Source organism: Lissotriton vulgaris, chromosome 1_1 (genome assembly GCF_964263255.1).
Source record: "Lissotriton vulgaris chromosome 1_1, aLisVul1.2, whole genome shotgun sequence".
Lineage (NCBI taxonomy): Eukaryota > Metazoa > Chordata > Amphibia > Caudata > Salamandridae > Lissotriton > Lissotriton vulgaris.
In genome coordinates this window covers 580,692,589-580,715,212 of record NC_141685.1, presented here as the reverse complement: position 1 = coordinate 580,715,212, position 22,624 = coordinate 580,692,589, and positions in this window count along the sequence as shown.

The window sequence follows — 22,624 nt, the reverse complement described above, 5'->3', positions numbered from 1 at the left end:
AGCAATTGCAATAAATGTGCAAATATGGCAAGGAATACACAGTAAAACTTTTTTTAAATGTACATTAATGAATGAGCATTTAAAAAGTTACTAAAAGCAAAATCCTGCGCATGCGATCTGAATAAAGACCCAGTTTTCTACGATCAATATTCATGAATACACTATGCCACCCAAATGGGTGTACATACATAGAATTCACAATGCAACATTGAGCAGCTCCCAAAACCATGTTTGCAGATTGACTTGAAATGCCAATGTACACAAGACCAATTTTATAAGATTGACATCCAAAATGTCAAATGATACCAAAACATACTAAAAAGTGCGACCCATAGTGGGTAAATCTTTATAGTAAATATCTTGAAAGCTAATTTGTTGGCCTACAATATTAAAACATCATAAATATTTATTACTTCATAAATAATTAAAATAGTTCAATGTGCAAATAGGCAAATCATGCGATGAATAGTAGATTTCAAGTAGTTACAAGACAATGATATAATGCGATGTTCGGAGGTAATCTATTTAATTGTGATATATATAGACCAGGAAGGCTGTAAATTACTTTTATAGTCCCCTGTTTGTTTCCTTATTTTTGAAACCTGTTTACATATGTAGGTGGTTACGATTAGTCCACCTTTTGTGTCAACTGTATATATTTCCCTTGTGGCTTTGCGATCACATCGTGTGATCAAGACAGTGGACACTGTGGAAACGCGTAATGGCGGGCATGCTGAGCAAAACTGAGCTAAAATAAACGCACTTTGTTTGGCACCAACTACGGGTTCCTCTCTTCGTCTTTTCCAGCCTGAGAATAACGTGGCAGCGCTGGGGATTTCCGGGCGAGTTTTCCTTTCATTCCTTGCACCTGAAGGCTTTTGTTGGTGCGAGAGGAACCCCTCCGCCTTGTGAGGCTCGGCGGCAGGAAGCAGAGAGCTCTGTTTACGGAGCTGCCCATTGCAAGACTTCGGCTGGAAGTTAGCCGCCAGGAGCCCCCGGACACTGTGGAATCTTGCCTCGGTGTGGGAATCGCAGCCCTCAGTTTCGAAAGAGCAGACGGCATAGCGGCAATCCCGCGAGGTAGGAGAAACGAGACTGTCTGGTGGGGAGTGTGCCTGGGACTGTGATCGCAAGCTAGCAAGAACGTACTTTGCACTTTGTGACCACGGGTTCCGACAACGAAGTGAAGCTCTAATTGATTGACAGCTACTGCACAGCTATGTCCGCGGATGTATTGCGGAGCAGAGGAGAGGCGGCTGGCCTCGTATTTGTACAACCCCCGGCTGGGGGAACTGACTCTACACGGCCAACAACCATTGGCAATGCTAACCCGACAGTTAGAGATTTATATAGAAAGTTGGAAAAACTTAAAATTAAGGAGCAATCGAAATGGTGGGAAAACAAATCCCTAAATATGTATTTGCAGGAGAGAAGGGTACCCAGAGGTTTACGTATCAGCCTTGCCCCAAGCTACGAAACACCTGACCCGGATATGCTCACAGAGTGGGCCGAGGCTAACTTGGAATCATCGGGAAACTGATGAGAATCTTGGTAAAATATGCCGAGTCAGACCGTTGTAAGCTTCAAGCTCAAATTGAGGAATTGGAGGAGGAAATAAAGGGCATGGGTGTGAGTGAGGCCATAGACAAAATGCGGGCTGAAATGATTTTCAGGCTGAATAAGGAGGAAGAGATAATTAAAAAACGCAAGGCCTTCAAATTCGAGCGAGATCGCTTGGACTATCTGCATGGCCAAATCTTCACCTATGCAAAGCGCTATGAGAATGTAAAAGCCAGAGCCAGAAAAACACGCAATATTGCACCTGACAGCGCTCCTACTATTCCATCCTCATCTGATGCTAGTTCATTAGAAAGCAAATCTGAGAATGAGGGAGCAAAAAGTATGCCGTTGGGGTTTACCGCACTTTCCATGGCCCAAGAAGTAAGCTGTATGTGCCAGGACTGTCGAGACACATTGAGATCCAGAGGACAGACTGGCGGTCAAAATGCCAAAGGGCCAATTGGAAACGAGGCGAAAGGAGGAAATGTTGTGCAAGGAAAAGCAAACAACAATCAAAAGCCCCAGAGAAATCGATGGAACAAAAAAACAGCGCAAACAAAGGCGGCAGCCCCTGCTCAGTAATGAATCTTACTACAACAACTTTAAAGGACAAATAATCTAAAATCCTAAGTTTGGGTCTGACATATTGCCCTCCCTGCAATTTCAATTACGCTGACACAAGGATGGATGCCTTCCGTTTTGTGAGGAAGCTTAAGCTCTAAAAATACTTTAAGGTACAACCCACCAAAAAGAAAAAACCTGGAGCAACTGAAATCAGCCCACTTCTCTTGGAAGCTGGAGATCGATCTGACTTTGATGATATATGGGCCTTACAAGAGGATACACATCCATCAACAACAGTCCCCTTAGTCAGATCAAGAGTCGATCAGGCGGTTTGTGTCACTCCTTTCAAACCAAAATCTGTGTTCCTCCCCACAATGCCTCATGATAATATTGATGTCTATCAGGATTTGGTCACAAAAGATCTAAAAAAGCTATACATTGCAACCAACAAGAGACACATGGTGATCAGTAATCTGAACCAAAGCTACAACACCCTCATAAAGAAACTGGAATCTGATAGTAATATTGTGATCCGCCAAGCGGATAAGGGTGGAAATGTAATATTGTGGCCCCGACAGATGTATATACAGGAAGCGGAGAAGCAGCTTCAGGACCATTTCTGTTATAAAAGAAGCAATTTGGGAGCAATAAGACTGGCATGGGAAGATCAGAATGCTAAGCTTGTTGCATGGAAAAGTGGTAATCTGATCTCAAAGGAAGAATTTGGGTTTCTCAAAAAAGAGTTTCCAGTTATACCCTCATTCTACCTGCTTCCCAAAATACATAGGCGCGCAGAAAATCCTCCCGGAAGACCAATAATTTCAGCGATCAACAGCTCCACCGAAAATATGTCAACATACATTGACTATTTTCTGCAGGACAGTGTAAAGAACCTAAGTTCTTATGTGCAGGACTCATCTGACTTCGTAAGAAAACTTAACAACTTTGCATGGAATTCAAACTGTATACTCATTTTTTTTTTTTAAATATATTTTTATTGCAGGAATTAGCCAAAGTTACATGTTAGATCAGCAACATATCTGCAGGAGAAATAAGAAAGAAACATCTGATCCCCCGTGAGGAAACATCTTGTATACACAGCCATTCAGCCCACAACCCGAGGGTCGGGCGGCGTCTTCTTTACAAAAAAAACCAAAAAAAAAACCTAGGTGGGGATCTGGTATAAAGTCGAAGCTGATCCGGATAATCCAGCGGCCTTCGTCTGCTTTTCTAGATCAACCTAACGAAACAAACCCTCCCCAACGGTCGCTCAGTTCCGCACCCTCCCCCCACCCAACCCCGCCATCAGTGTGTGGTGGTACGTGTAGAAAGAGCTTGTGGGAAGAAACCCTAGGTGACTGGGTAGAGATCAGTGTCGTGGACGTCTAACGGGACTCAAGTTGTGCTGCATCATCACCCTCGGAATCGCTGGAAGCGCAGTAATCTCTAAGGGCCTGCACTATTGTTTCCCATTCCAACGCTGTTTCTAGCGCCCTCTCGTTTTGCTGCCGCCTCGCCAGTTGGTACAGCAGAGTGCTCTCCCCTGTAGCCCACTTCAGAAGTTCGTTGTGCCATTTAGCTCCTGTTGGACCAACTCTTGCCTTCCAATTCCTGGTTATCTCTCGTTTAGCGAGAACGAGCCCTAAATCTATAAATTTGCTCGATATTTTATTTTTAGGGGTATGCGGGAACCAATGTAGGATCCCCACCGCTGCATCGACCGTCAGAGTTCTCCCAGTAACCCTATTAAGAGTGTCCTTGATCAAAAACCAGTATGAGGACAGCGCCGGGCAGGACCACAGCATGTGAATGAGGTCTGCTTCAGGCGCTCGGCATCTGGGGCAATCCGCCGCGTCCGTGGCGAAGTATTGCTGAATTTTCGCCGGGGTTAGATAGGCCCTGTGAAGTATATAAAAATGGACCCGTTGAAACCGGGCATGGCGCGCTCCCTTCCAGGCTCGGCGCATTAGTTGTGTCCACGTAGTTTCCGGTATCTCTTATCCTATGTCAGCTTCCCAGCGGCTCCGCAGTGTGGTAAGCAGGGGCAAACCCTCGTTAATCAGTCTATTATATAAGCACGTGACTGCCTTGACAGTCCCCGCGGACATCATAACGTATTGGCACACCGGCGACGTAGGCGGTTCCTCCAAACCACTTTTCCAGTGCGTCTGAATTGCTCTAACCAGAGCTGTGTGCAGGAGAAAGTCGCCTCGGGGAACGTCGAAACGGTCCAGGATCTCCTGGAAGGGCAGTAACACCCCGTCTTCATAAAGGTCCCCCACCAATTGCAATCCTGCATCTTCCCAATGCCCTAGGCGCGACCAGTCTCCCCCGTGCGGTAAGGCCGTTAACATCCCCAGCTGTATTTCCGGTGCATATGGGAGTTTCAGCTCCCCCCGGGCGTGGGCGCGATTCCAGCATAACCTAATAGTCCTTTCTTCGATCGTTAGGTCTTGCAGGGCTAAGCGCTGGCGTAGTGCGATGAAGGAAATAACATGTCTGGGCATTCCCCTGCCCCTCCCATCCTCCGGGCCACGAAACTCTCTCGCTATCTCCTGGGTGAATCAAACTGTATACTCATGACTTTGGACGTTACGTCATTGTATACGTCAATACGCCACAATGAAGGTATTAGAGCTGTTAACTATTATTTGAACAGACGTGCAATCAATTTTTCTGCTCATAATTCAATGTTAACTGCCATGATCAAAATCTGTTTGGAACAGAATTACTTTCTGTTCAACAATCAGGCTTACCAGCAGATCAGAGGGGTAGCTATGGGGGCCTGTTTCTCTCCCAGTCTAGCGTGCTTGCACATGGGCTGGTGGGAGGAACAGGTCCTCATGGCGCAACATCAGGCCAGCATGGAGAACCATGTCCCCCTTTATTTGAGGTATATAGATGACCTCTTCTTTATATGGCAAGGTACAATGCAGGAAGCATGTGAATTTGTAGAACAGCTAAATACTAACAATTTAAATCTTGAATTTACGTCCACCATGAGCACATTGCAGGTATGTTTTTTGGACATATAGGTTTACATTGATGCAGGAAAATTAGCGACTAGACTATACAGAAAGCCGACTGCAGGCAACACCGTCCTGGATGCGGCCAGTCAACACCCCCATCATTTAATACGAAGCATACCCTTTGGGGAGATGCTTCGCATCAAAAGAATCTGTAGTGATGAAATGGAGTGTTCTAAAGCCATGGAAGCAAGTAAATTACGCTTTTTGGCACGAGGTTATTCTGAGAATGCAATAGCGAAGGCAATGGAGCGCTCTAATACTATTTCTAGAGCCCAGGCATTAGCCCCAAAAACAGTGTCAGGTACAACTCATTCAGACACCTTCTCAGATTCCTCAAGAGTCATAGTCACTTTTAATCAGCAACACAAGGAGATCCGGAAGATTTTCTGTCGGAACTGGAACCTGGTGACGGGGGATCCTGTCATTGGAGGTCTAGTCGGCAGAAGACCGGAATTTTCCTTTAGGAAGTCAACCTCTATGTCTGACAGACTTGTCAAAAATCATCTGGAACAACCTATCTCAAAGACATTTATGACTTTGAGAAAAGGTTTTTTAAAATGCTCCAGTTGCAAAGCATGCAAGAATGGTTGTAATAAATCACAATATTCCCAACCATTCAAAGATGACCCTGTATCTATCACCAAACAGCTATCTTGCAAAACTGAGTTTGCAGTCTATGTTATGCAGTGTCCCTGTGATCTCCGGTATGTAGGGAGCACCCGACTACCGTCTCACAGGAGGATACTGCATCACATAAGAGCAATTACCAACAAGGATCAATCCTATCCTGTGGCGCTCCACTTCCAAAGCACTCATGAGAGTGACCCCAGACATCTCTCCTATTATGTCATCGATTGCATTTTGCCCCTTAAAAGAGGAGGTAATAGGGATGCACTTTTGAGGGTCCTAGAAACTCGCTACATCCTGGAATTAGACAGCTGTACCCCTGGGGGGATAAACGCTAGCAAGGATCTTTATACCTGTCTATAATTCACCAACACTTGTTATTACATCTAGGGGCATTACCCTATTTATATTGTTGGTTGTATCAGGTATATCTCATGTTTTATGGTAGCCATACAATATCTTCTAATTGGGTTTCATCCCTCTTTTTCCATCTTTTGCCATGGTACACAGCTGTTTCATAACACCAGTCAGATATTTATTTATTTTATTTATTTTGCAATTTTTAAAGCGCAACAAATACCCATACGGGTGTCTCGGCGCTGCAGAACTAAGAACTCGCTACTGAAGACGAAGGGTTAGGAGGTAGAGAAAAGCCATGTTTTAAGGCTTTTTCGAAATTTAAGAAGCGTAGGGGCAGATTTGATATGGAATGGGAGAGTGTTCCATAATTTAGCTGTGGCAGTGGTGAAACATCTATCTCCCCAGGTGGCCTTTCTTGTACGAGGTACATTCAGCAAGAGGGCTGTGGAAGATCGTAACGTCCTGAGTTGTTCCACTGGACGAAGAGCTTCTTTTAGATACTGGGGCCCTGGGTGGTTTAGGGTTTTATAGGCTATACATAGGGCCTTGAATTTAATTCTGCTCCTAATTGGAAGCCAGTGGAGCCTTTTGATGTGGTGGGAAGTGGGAGTGAATTTAGGAATGGAAAGTAAGGTTCTAGCCGCCGCATTTTGCACGGTCTGCAACTTGTTGAGAACCCCTTCCTGCGCATTCAGAAGGAGTGAGTTGCAGTAGTCTGTTCTTGAAAAGACTAGTGTGCTGATGAGGGTTTTGCCGGCTGATTGAGGTAGATATGGCAGAAGCTTTTTGATTTTTTTTAGGGTAAAAAAGGCGGAAGATACGACAGCGTTAGCATGATGGTGAAAAGTCAGCTTATTGTCGAAGATGACTCCTAGGTTCCGGACTTTTTCCACTGGTTGGGGGGGGGAGCCCAACTCAGGTGGCCACCACTGTGGGGACCATGCTGGCTGCAAGCTCCCGAATGTCATCACCTCCGTTTTATCGGAGTTAAGTTTGAGGCAGTTTGATGACATCCAGGAGCTTATCGCCTTCATTCCTTCCTGAAAGTTGGATGCGACACTGGCTCCGTTGTTGTGCACCGATAGCACTAGTTGCGTGTCATCGGCGTACGTGGTAAGGGCTATTCCGTAGGTTTTTATTACTCTCGCTAAGTCCGATACGTAGATATTAAAAAGCGTCGGACTTAGCGAGGAGCCCTGAGGAACACCACAAGGGAGAGAGAAGGTCTGAGAAGTGAAATTCCCTACCCTAACAGTCTGCGGACGATTGGCAAGGAATGAGGCAATTAGATCTTTAGCTGTGCCTCCTATGCCCAGGGCCGAGACACGGTCGATCAGTGTGACATGGTCGACCGTGTCAAATGCGGCAGAGAGATCTAGGAGTATCAGAACAGCTGCCCCTCCTGTGTCCATGGTTGTTCTGATTTCGTCCGCAGCTTTCAAAAGAGCTGTTTCCGTCCCGTGTCCCTGTCTAAACCCAAACTGGGTGTCATCCAGCAAGTTGTTATCGTTAATGAACTTCGAGAGTTGGATATTCATGGACTTCTCGAAAATCTTAGCTGGGAATGGAAGGCAGGCGATGGGTCTATAGCTTGCAGGGAGGAGAGGGTCCAGAGTAGGTTTTTTCAGTAGTGGCTTAATTATGGCTTCTTTCCAAACTGCAGGGTATATGCCTGTTGAAAACATGGCATTGCAAATGGTAGCTAGTGCGGGGGAGATTGCTTCCGGGATGAGATTCAGAACGGAGGGTGGGCAGGGATCCAGAGGGGATCCTGATTTGGTACTAGCTGCCAGGCGTTGAATGAGATTTTGATCTACAGGAGTGAAAGATGATAAGGAAGGCCGAGTATCCATGTGAAATGCCTGTGGAGTAGCAGGGGGGGCGGAATGGGAAAAAGTATCAAAAATAGAGCTGACTTTTTCCTTGAAGAAACTGGCCAAGGCATCTGCCAGTAACTGAGTGCCTTCTATGCGAGGCGTGGGGGGATTGGATAGAGTATTAACTACCCGAAATAATTGTCCTGTTGAATTTTTTGCCTGATCGATTTGAGTGGTGAAATAGTTACTTTTCTCGGTAGTTAACAGTCTTTTATAGGTAGAGAGGGCAGTTTTGTAATTCAGTTTGTCTACCGTACTATAATTGCGGCGCCAGTGCCTTTCAAGGTTCCTACAGTGTTGTTTTTGCAAGCGTAGGGCTTCAGTAAACCATGGGGCTGATGGTGTTTTCCTGTTCCGGTGTGAACTTTTTGTCGGAGCTAGCTTATTGCATGCTGTGTCTACGTTTATCAGGTAGTTGGAGGATGCTTTGATAGGATCTTGCTCGTTGGGAATATGGTTATCCTGTATTATCTCGGCTAGTGCGGTTAGATTAATATTTTTCCAGTCTCTGTAAGATGGAGGAGGTGGTGAGGTGGAGTTTAGTTTAACAGAGTCTGTTAGAACTGTGAAGCAGATGGCTGAGTGGTCGGTCCAGACGAGTGGGATTATTTGAGTGACATTTACAAGGGGACTGTTGGAGAAAATACCGTCTAGTGTATGGCCTGCCTGGTGCGTGGGGGAGGTTATTAGTTGTTTTAGGCCTGCGGCTAAAAGGTCTGTGAGAAGTTGTGTAGTATCTTTGTTGTTCAAAGTCTCTAGATGAAAATTGAAGTCACCTAGTAGGGTAAAATGCGGGGTGTCTGCAGCCGCCTCAATTAGACTGCCTATGTTTGCTAAGAACTTAGCTCTTGACCCCGGAGGGCGGTAAATCAGCAAGCCCTTGAAGGAAAATTTAGCCGAGAGGCCGAGTGTAAAAAGCATAGACTCGTATTCTGGGCAGGTAAATATTTTCGTAGTAAGTTTAAAGAGGTCTTTATAAATTATGGCAATGCCACCGCCTCTTTTTTTTGGCCTGTCTAGTCTGCATACATTGTAGTTGGTGGGGGTGGCTTCTGTAAAGTCGGGTCCCGAGGCATCATCTCCCCAAGTCTCGGTAATGAACAGGAGGTCCAATTTGTGTGCGTCAATGAAGTCAGCTATTTCTAATTTGTGTTTGGGGAGAGATCTGGCGTTTATAAGCGCAGCTTGGATCGATAGAGGGCAATAATTGGATAAGTTTGCCCTAGGTTTATTGCATGTGGGACAGCGAAGTGGGCCAAAGCTATGGTTGGGATAGGCTAGGATCGGTGGTTCGTGGGGTTGGTTGGCTGTGTGCCTCAGTTTTAGTAGGTTGACAGCAGAGTAGGTCAATCTCATCGTGTCAGAGGGAGGCCATGCTGTTGGGCCTGCATGGGGGTTGGCCGTTGGCCCGTCCTCGGCGCGGACGAGCGCAGACGAGCTTGCCTTATGCGCGCCTTCGGCGCGCATTCGTCGCGCCCGCTGCGCTCGTCCGCTGCGCTTCCGGGAAGAACACATAATTTATAGAAGATGTCGACGGGCATTAGGGGGTGTGGCCGACCGAGGGGGGCGTGTCTCGTGGCTTCCCTCAGCAGGGTGATGGCGCCAAGAAAACGAGCGTTTTTTGGCTGGAGCAGCGCTCACACAGCTGCTTGTTGGTGATTTTAAAGCATGCCAGGAGGTCAGTGCAAAATTACAAACACAGTATTACAGTTTTAAAACAGTTAAAATCACGAAGCAAATCACGAAGCAAATCTCCCGGCTTCCGCCTCAGGAGTGGTCTCAGTTATGCAATAGTGCGCGCTAGTGGTCAGCGCGACCTATTAGTACCTGTAGGGGGCGTGGCCGACCGAGGGGGGCGTGTCTCGTGGCTTCCCTCAGCAGGGTGATGGCGCCAAGAAAACGAGCGTTTTTTGGCTGGAGCAGCGCTCACACAGCTGCTTGTTGGTGATTTTAAAGCATGCCAGGAGGTCAGTGCAAAATTACAAACACAGTATTACAGTTTTAAAACAGTTAAAATCACGAAGCAAATCACGAAGCAAATCTCCCGGCTTCCGCCTCAGGAGTGGTCTCAGTTATGCAATAGTGCGCGCTAGTGGTCAGCGCGACCTATTAGTACCTGTAGGGGGCGTGGCCGACCGAGGGGGGCGTGTCTCGTGGCTTCCCTCAGCAGGGTGATGGCGCCAAGAAAACGAGCGTTTTTTGGCTGGAGCAGCGCTCACACAGCTGCTTGTTGGTGATTTTAAAGCATGCCAGGAGGTCAGTGCAAAATTACAAACACAGTATTACAGTTTTAAAACAGTTAAAATCACGAAGCAAATCACGAAGCAAATCTCCCGGCTTCCGCCTCAGGAGTGGTCTCAGTTATGCAATAGTGCGCGCTAGTGGTCAGCGCGACCTATTAGTACCTGTAGGGGGCGTGGCCGACCGAGGGGGGCGTGTCTCGTGGCTTCCCTCAGCAGGGTGATGGCGCCAAGAAAACGAGCGTTTTTTGGCTGGAGCAGCGCTCACACAGCTGCTTGTTGGTGATTTTAAAGCATGCCAGGAGGTCAGTGCAAAATTACAAACACAGTATTACAGTTTTAAAACAGTTAAAATCACGAAGCAAATCACGAAGCAAATCTCCCGGCTTCCGCCTCAGGAGTGGTCTCAGTTATGCAATAGTGCGCGCTAGTGGTCAGCGCGACCTATTAGTACCTGTAGGGGGCGTGGCCGACCGAGGGGGGCGTGTCTCGTGGCTTCCCTCAGCAGGGTGATGGCGCCAAGAAAACGAGCGTTTTTTGGCTGGAGCAGCGCTCACACAGCTGCTTGTTGGTGATTTTAAAGCATGCCAGGAGGTCAGTGCAAAATTACAAACACAGTATTACAGTTTTAAAACAGTTAAAATCACGAAGCAAATCACGAAGCAAATCTCCCGGCTTCCGCCTCAGGAGTGGTCTCAGTTATGCAATGGCTTATTTTATAGGGAGGGGCTCCTCCCTTCACATTATATATGAAAATTTGTTCACTGGTTGCACTTTGCACTTTCATGAATTTATTTTGCACTTAGCTAGAATGTCTGCTCCTTGCTACAAAATGGGAATAATATGTAGATTTGCTCATGTTTACTGAGATTATTGTTTACATGTTGCACAAGACACTTTAATGTAGATTCCCACTTGGGATTTACTATGTACAGTTTTTTTAATCAGGAAACTTGGTCCTTGATGTAATGAAATCAACATTATGTTAGGATATTTTATATATTTATATATTTATTAACTTATTTATATATGTATTTATTTATTTGCTCAATGTTGCACACATGTATATATATAAAATTACATGACTATATATACACCCACTGTGGGTTGTATTTGTGACCAGGAAGGCTGTAAATTACTTTTATAGTCCCCTGTTCGTTTCCTTATTTTTGAAACCTGTTTACATATGTAGGTGGTTACGATTAGTCCACCTTTTGTGTCAACTGTATATATTTCCCTTGTGGCTTTGCGATCACATCATGTGATCAAGACAGTGGACACTGTCGAAACGCGTAATGGCGGGCATGCTGAGCAAAACTGAGCTAAAATAAATGCACTTTGTTTGGCACCAACTACGGGTTCCTCTCTTCGTCTTTTCCAGCCTGAGAATAACGTGGCAGCGCTGGGGATTTCCAGGCGAGTTTTCCTTTCATATATATATAAACATATATATATATATATATATATATATATATATATATATATATATATATATATATATATATATATATATATATATATATATATATATATATATATATATATATATATATATATACATATACATACATATATATATATCATTGAGAAAGCCTGCTGTGACAGGCGAAACGCGTCTCTCTTTGCTGGGTCGGAGGAGGCATAATTTAATAAAGAAGCCTTTACCTGAATAGCCCTCGAGTGCGTGCTCTTTTTCCTGATGGGGAGTAGAGGTTCTTTGGTTAATATATATATATATTAACAGGTTGTTTTACAAACAGTTGCAAGGTTCGGCGATGGGTACCTGCTTCTCCCCCAGCTACGCGAATCTACACATGGGCTGGTGGGAGGAGCAGATACTATGGGTACAACACAGAGACATCATGGAAAATAATGTGGTTGTGTACAACAGATTCATTGACGACATATTCATTTTGTGGGAAGGTAATGTGGAAAGTGCTGTAAAATTCACTGAAGAACTGAATGAGAATGTTTTAAATTTGAAGTTTACCTGTAACACGAGCACAGAGAGCATACAATTTCTAGACATAGAACTGTTTGTGGAAAAAGATAAAATTCAAACACGCACGTTCCGGAAACCAACTGCAGGTAATGGGATTCTCCATGCCCATAGCTTCCACCCCACCTCTCTCAAGCAATCTATACCTTATGCAGAATGCCTCAGGATGACGCGTAATTGCAGTACAACTGAGGGTCTTGCCAAAGCCAAAACTGATTTATTCACACGACTCCAAAAAAGAGGGTACTCCCCAGAAACCTGCAGAAAAGCAGAAGTGAAGTGCAAAACCAAGAATAGAAAAGACCTCATATTCCCAGTGGGGGATGAAGCAGTCACGCACAGCCAGGCCCGGCAACCCCCTAGACTTATAACAGGCTACAACCGGTACCACTCGAACCTCCGTAGAATCTTAAAAAGGCACTGGCCATTGATTCATAATGACCCTACTATAGGGAGGGAAGTAGGCGAGAGTCCACTGATATCTTTCAGGAAAGCCAAATCCATGCGCAATGCCCTGGTGGTTAATGCACCGGTTTTGAAGAAAAAGAAAAATTGGCTGCAGTCCCAAAAGGGGTTCAAAAAGTGCATGAAATGCAAGGCCTGTGTTCATGGCATCAATACCACTGAGGTTGAATTACCATTCAGGAGGAAGAAATACTCCATAAGAGAACACTTCACATGCAAAACCGAGTTTGCTGTGTACGTACTTACGTGCCAGTGTGGCAAACGGTATGTGGGATCTACTATCCACCCCGTACATGTGAGAATCCTGCAACACCTAAGGGCGATTACTAACGTGGACCAGGCATACCCAGTTGCACGACACATTCATGAGTCACATGAGGGCAAGGCGGATGGTCTAACATACTATGTTATAGACAGCATCCCCAAGAACCCAAGAGGTGGAAACCGTAAACTTGCGTTACGCCGCCTGGAGTCTAGATACATAATCCTATTGAACTCAAAGATCCCTTCAGGTTTGAATGCGGATGAGGCCCTGAGTGTCCATATCTAAACCAATACATCACAGCGTCCAGTCTGCCCCCTTTCCCAAGTACCCGTGAACAAATGCATGCATTTTCACTGTAAATAAACTGTGCACAGTAACACCACTGTAATGAATTAAACACACACCAGTGCTTTTGAACATCACACACCTCGACAAACACCAATTGATCCCCGGCCTTCAGTAAACAGCGCTTCCATTTTTATTAATTAACACAGACAGGCCCCCACTGACAATTCCGGGAATCGGCAGGAGCGCTTATTCAAAAATGAACTTATGCTACACTACATTGGGGTAAGGGCCGCCAGGGCACACATACAAAACTCGAGAACTTACCAAATCAGGATGAACACAGGCACAGTCAACCCCACAGAGCGGACCAGAGGATCTGACATTTTGAGGTTACAGCGCTAGTCCAATCAGCAGGCTTATATGAGCAGACCTGTTTACTGTGTATGTGGCAACACAGGGGATTCGCTGACACAGGAGCCGGACATACACTTAACACACATAGAGGGGTTCAGTGAGGTGTTGAGAATGTTCGTTATCATAAGAATAGTATGCACAATTAATTCACAAATATAATGGAAGCACGTAGTGTGTTGTGTAAAAATGCTGCTATCTTCTGTTATGTGTTATTTAACAGCAACAGTAGAAAGACTTCTTCATGTTGGCTTTAAATGTGCAAGTCATATGTCAAGCAGCGTCATCACTAAGGGTGTAACCACGCAACCATAGCAACCGCTATTAGCATCAACTGAGACTACCCAATCAGTGACAATGTGCTTTTTTGCTTTTTGTATATATAAGTGTAAATGTCAGTATGCGTTTGTTGGTGAACAAGGCGGCAGGAGTCCGTCGAAACGCGTCTGAGCAGAAACTGAACTGAGGAATAAAAACGTTTGAACTAAAACTCACGGAGTCAGCGCCTTCTTTAATCAGAAGATTGGTATGGTAAAAAATATATATATATATATATATATATATATATATATATATATATATATATATATATATTCAAACATCACGCAGGCAAAAAACATACAAGAGTTGTGAAACGTCACAAAATGCAGAAGACGTGATGAAGGTGAGGTGCCCATGTGATTATATTCAGTTAAAAAGGGCCATTTAAAGCTTGATCCTCGTGTGTTGTATAGACAAGAAAAGTCCTGTTCCCATACACAGTTATTTTGTCATTAATCTCGGAAATTTATGACCAGGGGATCTAATGTCAATGTTTCGATCCCTGGGAAATTTGAAGGGTCTCATCAAGACAAGTACTCTTGGTAACTTGTTGCCTTGTGAAAAGCCTTTAGTCAAAACTCATGGATTTAATCCAGAGTCAACCATACAGAAATCAACAGAATCGCGATCACATCAGGGCCAAACTAAGGTTACCTGTGCCACGGCTCATAATCCTTTACAAAGCCTGAGTGCGTCTCCATTCACCGCCATCACTTTAAAACATTCAAGGACAATACAATAAGTTACAGAATCAACAAGTTTGAGAAAGATATTAAGGCATTCAATATTGAGACTGTTTACCCATATTTGAGGGAAGATTTTTGCACCCAGCAGGAACCCCGCCGCGCTCTGTCCTAATATCAAGGAAGATCGAAAAATCGGTTTCTTACCTTCTCAGAGAGTTCATCTTCTGAGTCATCTGGAGATTCAGATCCCAGAGAAGGGACCTCAAAACGTTAAAATACTTTTTTAGAGAAAGGCGAGGGCAGGGGCCGCGTAAGGTTCAAACCCCAACCGCAAGCATGGGACATGAGAACCCGCAAAAAGAACTATTACAAATCGTAAATGATTCATCAATCATTAATCTTTCCCTAAAAAAGCTTACCATTCATGAACAATCAGTCCTTGAACTCGGGATTAAATTTGTCCCCAGTACTAATACAGATATAGTCAATTTAAAGATAGAAGCCCAGGATCTATTAAGAAAAATTAGACTAAAAGCATTTTTCCATAACAAAGAAAACACCTGGATACCCTAGCCCTCAAATCTATCCAATAAGTCGTCTTTTACCCCCACGTCGCAAATGGTTCCTAAACAAATTTTGGCATTCAAACAGGCCATTTTTTCCTCACTCAGGCAGTTAGGCAAACAAAGAAACTTCTGTAAAAGAAACATAACGAAGGACCAACAGACAGCAATCAAACAATTAAGTGAAGACACATCAATAGTGGTGAAGCCGGCCGACAAAGGGGGCGCCCTAGTGGTATGGCAGAAAGAAAAATATGTAGGAGAAGCCAATAGCCAAATTGGTAATACTGAATGGTATAGGAAGCTAACTGAAGACCCGTCTAACAGGATACAAAATGAGATACAAATCAAATTAAAGGAAGGACTCGATGAGGGCATATTAGGCCCAAAGGAATTTGATTACTTGAACAAGAAAAACCCACGTGTTCCAGTAATTTATTTCCTACCAAAGGTACATAAAAACCTACAGAACCCACACGGAAGACCCATAGTCTCCGGGTGTGAGTCTATCCTTGAGCCGATTGTCAAGTACGTAGACGTATTCTTAAAGCCATTCATAAGTGCGGTCAAGTCGTATATCAAAGATACGGCAGATTTCATCAATAAAATCGAAAATCAACCATTTGATGATCATAATGAGTTGATGGTGGCGTTTGACGTCAACTTGTTATACACACAAATCCCCCAGGAAGAGGGATTAGAAGCCATCGAGTTCTTCTTAGAAACTAGGCCTAAACCTCAAAGAGTCCCCAATAAATTCATAATCAAGCTGGCAGCCTAGCATTAAAACTGAACTTTTTGAGATTCATGGATACCTTCTACGTGCAGGTGAAGGGGACCGCCATGGAGTGTCCTTATGCTCCAGAGATGGCGGTCCTCTTCATGGCCCTGTATGAGGAGCGATTCATTTATCAGAACAATCCGTATAGCGAACACATCGTAAGATGGTATCGCTATATTGATGACGTCTGGTGCCAGTCTAGAGGTACAGAAGCACACTTGACTCAATTCCACGACTGGCTGAACAACAGGCATCCAGACATAAAATTCAGCATTACCCACAGTAATTCACGTTTAACATTTCTTGATGTGGAGGTCTTCCCTCAGAACAATGAGTTGGCAACCACTTTACATCGCAAACAGACAGATAAAAATACCATCTTACACCGGAGCTTCCACCCACAGAGCCTAAAAGCAAATCTACCATACAGTCAGCTGTTGCGGATTAGACGCAATTGCTCTAGAAAAGAAGATTACCTGATACACGCAGACACGCTGTGTGAACAGCTAAGAAAAAGAGGGTACCCCAAAAAAATGTTAAAACATGCAACCAAGCGTGCATGGTTTACACCCAGAGAGGTTTTACTAATAAAAAAAGACAAAAACCACTTGAACAATTGGTGTGTGTTTCAACTTATGGCCCACTTACCAACAAATTCAAGTCGGTTGTCCTAAAAAATTGGCACTTGTTGTCCAATCTCGAAATTCCATTTGCTTAACCCATGTTTGCACTTAAAAAAACAGGAACATAGGACAACATATAATTAGGGCAGATTTGGGTACCTCCAAAGCCAAAAGGGACCTACGAACCTTGTGGAAATTAAATCCGGTGAAGGGCCACCATAAATGTGGTACTTGTATATCATGTGCCAGTACCATTGAAGGGACAACGTTTGAACATAACACCATCAAATGGACCCACAACGAATTTACAAATTGTACAAGTAAAAACATTGTTTATGTAATAGTTTGTCCGTGTGACAAACTGTACATTGGGAAAACAAATCAACAAATCACACAAAGATTGGCCCAACACCGGTCCAGGATTAAACAAAAAGTGCTGAACGCACCAATGGTTCAGCACTTTATTGATCTTGGCCACACAGAAAGAGACCTAAGATGGTCTGTGCTGTCAGGAATAAAGGCCCCCCTACGTGGAGGTAATGTGGAAACATTACTGTTAAAAAGAGAAGCTTATCTGATTATGAAATACGACTGCGTGAGTGCAGGCTTGAACAAATATGGAAAATGTTAAAAATGGATAAATAGGTCACATGTAATACGACCACTGACTAAAAACTCCCCAAAACTACTCGGACTGCAAAGAGTAACACACCCGTATACATTATTGAATCTTTGGACTACATGTCCCACAATCACCTGGTCACATGTCCCAGTTTAAACTAGTCACGTGACTTCAACAAACACTCACTCAAGAAAGAACCTGGCAGACGAAAGCGGCTACATACGAATATTGCAGGTAATGACTCACCCGAAGTATAGATAATAAATACTGAGTGCAGCGCGTGGCAAACAAGTCCCTCAATTCGATCATATTTTAATTTCACAGTGCATGCGGCAAACTAGATATAAAGAAACACGGTGGTGCCCTCCTTTAAACGTCAGTTCGGCGCCCTGCCATTATATTGAAAACCTCAAGTAAGTAAAAGTCTATCACAAAAACTTTGGCAGATAGGAATAAAACAGATAGATCTTCCAGTTGAAACCATTCTGCCTTGAGGAGCTACGACGGCAAACAAGATGGCTGCTTAGGCTCCCGGCTCCGCCGACCTCCGTATCCCGCCACAAGATCCTGTACATTATCCTGATTTTACGCCCAACCCCTGCGTGCATGAACTGTTCCTCATTCCGATGGTGAAATCCGGAAATTTTTATCGGCTGGTTTTATGAAGTTACATCGAGTTGAAGATTGTGGCCTATTCCAGCGGTGAAGCCGGGGCCTCGAGTATCTGCAAGGCCAGGCTGCAGTGCAACAACATCGGCTGAGAGACCCAGGCAGGGTCTGGTTAATCGTAGTGGAGGCTTCTTTCGCGCCCGTATTTGGCGGCGATTGTTTTCTTTGCTCAGCATTGATGGAGAGGTGACCTTGCTTGCTACTGACTGTGGGTGGGGGTCCCCGTCCCGCGGACCCGGTGTTGGTTCCCGCCGGGGTTAAGCGGGTCGGGGCCCCGGGCTTCAGCGTTAAGCCGGGTGAAAGCGGCTGTAGAGAACGACGGGTCACCGTCCACGCTTGCCCTTTCGTGATCCTGTTTGTCCCCCCCGGAGATGCCAGATTCACCCGGGGAGGTGATTGTGGAGTGGTGTGGCTCACTGGTTAGAGGCGGCAGACCCAGAAGCAGAGAACGGCCCGGGACCAGGGTTCAATTCCCGACGCGGCAGGGTCGTGGACCAGGGTCAGCGTACTCGATAATTCTCGCCTCAGTGCCTACTCTAACCAGTGATCACTCTCGGCAACTCTGGGCATTAGCTTGCCTCATCTCTACAACGGCCCCCCACCTTCGCCGGGGATGCCTGGTTTCAGCTTGGAGATACCCAGAAGGGACCATCTCACAGGGGTAGCCAGGACGGGTTCCCCAGCGGTCTACAGCGCCACGATGCCTCAGGGCAGCAGTGCGCTTTACAAGACACATACATTACATACACACATTTACATTGTGATTGGTATCGGGCGTGAGACTATGGATCGAACTGTGTCTGAACCATCGCTGAGGTCAATATTGGCAGAACTTTGGGAGTTTCACTCACAAGTGGATGTTGTATTGACTAAAATGGATGCAAACATATCTGGGATGCTAGTTGTGGTACCAGACCCTGCCCCACTGTTGGAACAGCAATCTGTAGCCATTCAAGCTGCGGCCATTTTGACTCCATGCGAGGACCCCGTGGGGGAGCGAGTATTGAAACCATCGGATGGTGCCCTGGAAGATGGTGTCCCAGAGGTCGTGAGTGTACTACCGCACCTTCCATCACTATTGACTTTGGAGGTATTGAATGGCGTTCCTCCCCTGGAGACTTGTGTTGTAGACTCTTCTTTCATCTTGTGGTCGTCTCCTCCCTTTTTGGAGATTTTACGACCCGGGGCAAGAAACATCGGGACTGTCCAGCTAAGAGAGGGAGACTTTCTGCGCCTGAAGTTCTCGTGGACTTACTAGCTACAAGTGGTAACGGATTGACTCTCGATGACTTCCTTCTCCTCTATGACTCGTTTGTGTGCTTTTGGGTCTCGCTGGGGAGGGTTCATGTGCTGGTTCGAAAGGGTCAAGAATAAGATCAATTAAATCGGGACGGTTTGGAATGGCATTATGGACGTTCGATCTGCAATTGTTTGATTTAAGAGGCTGGGCGGTGTATCACGGTGCCTCCTAATTTCTTTTATAAGGGTCGCTCTACATCCGTCTTTTTGCGACAGGGGGTGTCTGTTTCTGGCAGGGGGACTAAGGGGCTGGGAGCACATACGAAGAGGCCCTCCTCCATTCTTCTTTTTCCTTCTTTTAGGGTTTTAGTTACTTGGGGCGACAGGCACGCTGCTAGTGGGGTTAGGCTATAGCCATCGGCAGGGGTGCAGGGTGGGGGGTTGGAGGGGTTTTTTATTTTGCCTTTTTTATTTTCTATGGCCCTTTTCTCCCTTCTCTTTCTATCCTTTAGGATCAGTATAATCTGTGATTTATTCTGATTACACTGTGTTCTGGAATTTAGTGCTCATGCTTCTTACGTTAGTCGGACTTCCGGATGGGCAGGCCCTGAGAACTGGCGCTCACGAAAATGTATATTGTATTGTTGTTTACTCCGATTCATAAGCATTGGCGCCAGAGTTCCACATATGGCTGTTTCTAGATGCATATCCTGTTTCTTGGCCTGTCCCCTGTATCCTTTTGTTTGATTGTATGGCACCTGATCCGTTTATTTAGATAATATAAAATAAAACCTCTATTACATCCTGTGACTTATTCATGCGTTCTAATACAAGTTCAATCCTGAATCGCTGCCGGACCTCAGGGTTGTGGGCTGATGAGCTGTGTTGTACCGCGATATAATGGGTTCTAATTATGTTTAGCGGCCGGCCCCTGCAGTTGTAGGCCCATACTTGTATTTTATGAATGCTGCAATAAAGGTTTTTCAAAAAAAAAAAAAAGAAACCGTTCTGCCTTAATGTTACAGAACCCGGTGAGCCTCCCCACATAAAGCTGCATTACCGGAGATCAGATGACATGTACCGACACAAACGAATCCACAAAAAAACGTAAGTTACAACGTGGGCAAATTCCGCCTGCATAATACCTTGTGACACAATGTCCCCAAAGAGAAAATAGATACAATTGTTGTGTTTTACATTACAGAATAAAGCAAAAACGCCAGCCAAGAGTCTGAATTAACCAGAACAGACTTGTACACAGAACGCAGGAAGGTAAAAAAATAAGTGTCAACAACCCCCTTCCAGTGACAGTATATGTGAAGGTCCCACATTAAAGCATGTCCCCCCTTATCTTCATACAGGTACCCAACTAAAAGCCCTGAAGAAAAGCCCGATAAATGAGATACGGGCTTGGAAACGCGTCGGCTTTGACACACTCGTCGTAAATACGAATGCATCCCCCGCAAAAGGCTCTAGAACATTTCCATGAATGCAATGGAATAAAAAGTATACAGATTTGATGCCTTTGCGTGACCAGGTCTAAATCAGATGAAAACTTTACCACGTAGGCCTGGTAGAACTCGTTGGTAGGGTACAACCGTGAAGCTTTGTAAAGTTGTTGTTTGGTAAATGTGTTGTTTAAATGGATATATGTTATTTAATGTCTTTGTGTTGTAAAAAGTACTCACAGTAAATGTAAATCTATGTCTTTTGTACGGCAACGAACAAACCTCAGACTAATTTCAAAATTTCAAAAAAAGTGTTGAAACTTGAATTATTCAACAAAATTTCTATATAGCACCCAAGGATTAATTACCTTAGGGTGAGATTCTGCTCAAAATAAAAAAGCGGCTGAACGAAACAGTGACCGGGTCTTTTCTCTTTAAACTCTTAGACGTTGTCCTACCCGGCCACAGTGTAGGACACAACCCCACTTTTTGTAAAAAATCACTTTAAGACAAGCATACACCGTGGTCTCAACAACCAAATATTGATAGTCGGGTGTTTGAAGGGGATCACTGAAATAATATCGAGGGACAAAATATCGACTTGCCAAAATATCGTGGACAAAATATCGACAGTCTAAATATCGAGTTTGTATCTACAAACAGGTAAGTACAAAAATATCGAGTACAAAATATCGTTAACAATAATATAGATGTAAAAAATATCGACTTTATTAAAAACAGTGTTAAATTAAATTAATATTAAATTTTAATTACTAAAATATACTTAAAAATACTTAAATTAAATTATAATAATTAAATAATAAATGAAAATAATAAAAATAATTCTTTACAATCTTATTTGTTGACCCTGAACCCTAAAAATACCCCTTTACCCAAAAACCCAAAACTGACCCTGAACCCTAAAAATACCCCTTTACCCAAAAACTGAAAACTGACCCTGAACCCTAAAAATGCCCCTTTACCCAAAAACTGAAAACTGACCCTGAACCCTAAAAATACCCCTTTACCCAAGAACTGAAAACTGACGCTGAACCCTAAAAATAGACCTTTACCCATGAACTGAAAACTGACCCTGAACCCTAAAAATACCCCTTTACCCATGAACTGAAAACTGACCCTGAACCCTAAAAATACCCCTTTACCCTAAAACTGAAAACTGACCCTGAACCCTAAAAATGCCCCTTTACCCAAAAACTGAAAACTGACCCTGAACCCCCAAAATACCCCTTTACCCTAAAACTGAAAACTGACCCTGAACCCTAAAAATGCTCCTTTACCCAAAATTTATCAATATTATTTAATTACCAATTAATTATTAATTAACAATAACAATAAAGTAAATATATTAGCACATTAGCTGTAATTATTTTAATAATTAATATTATTTTTTCCCAATTAATTACTTAAAAATAACACAAAATTATATATATTACAAATTGACTCTAATTAATGTAATTAACTAATTACAATTAATTAATTACCAATTAATTACTAATACAAAATATGTTCAAATTTATATTAATTAATTAACTAATTAATATTAATTAATTATCAATTAATTATTAATTAAAAATATTAACAAACATATATTAATTAATTAATTATTATTAAATTACTTCCCACCCTATTCCCCTATAAACCCACAACCCGCTACAGAATTACATTACGCAATTATTATAAAAACAAAATTCATTTAATAAAATATTTTATAACATTAAGACACACTTTTCACACATATTATTACATAAAAATACACTATAAAATATTATATATTATTAAAAATTCGATATTTTTGCTATCTATATTTTATACAGTCGATATTACTTCACTTACCTGAAAAACGATATTTTTGTAGTCGATATTATGTCCAGTAGATATTTTGTCCAGTCTATATTTAAAACTCAATATTATGTCCAGTCGATATTTTGGAGTCGATATTTTGTCTGTACACCGTTTGAAGGGAGGA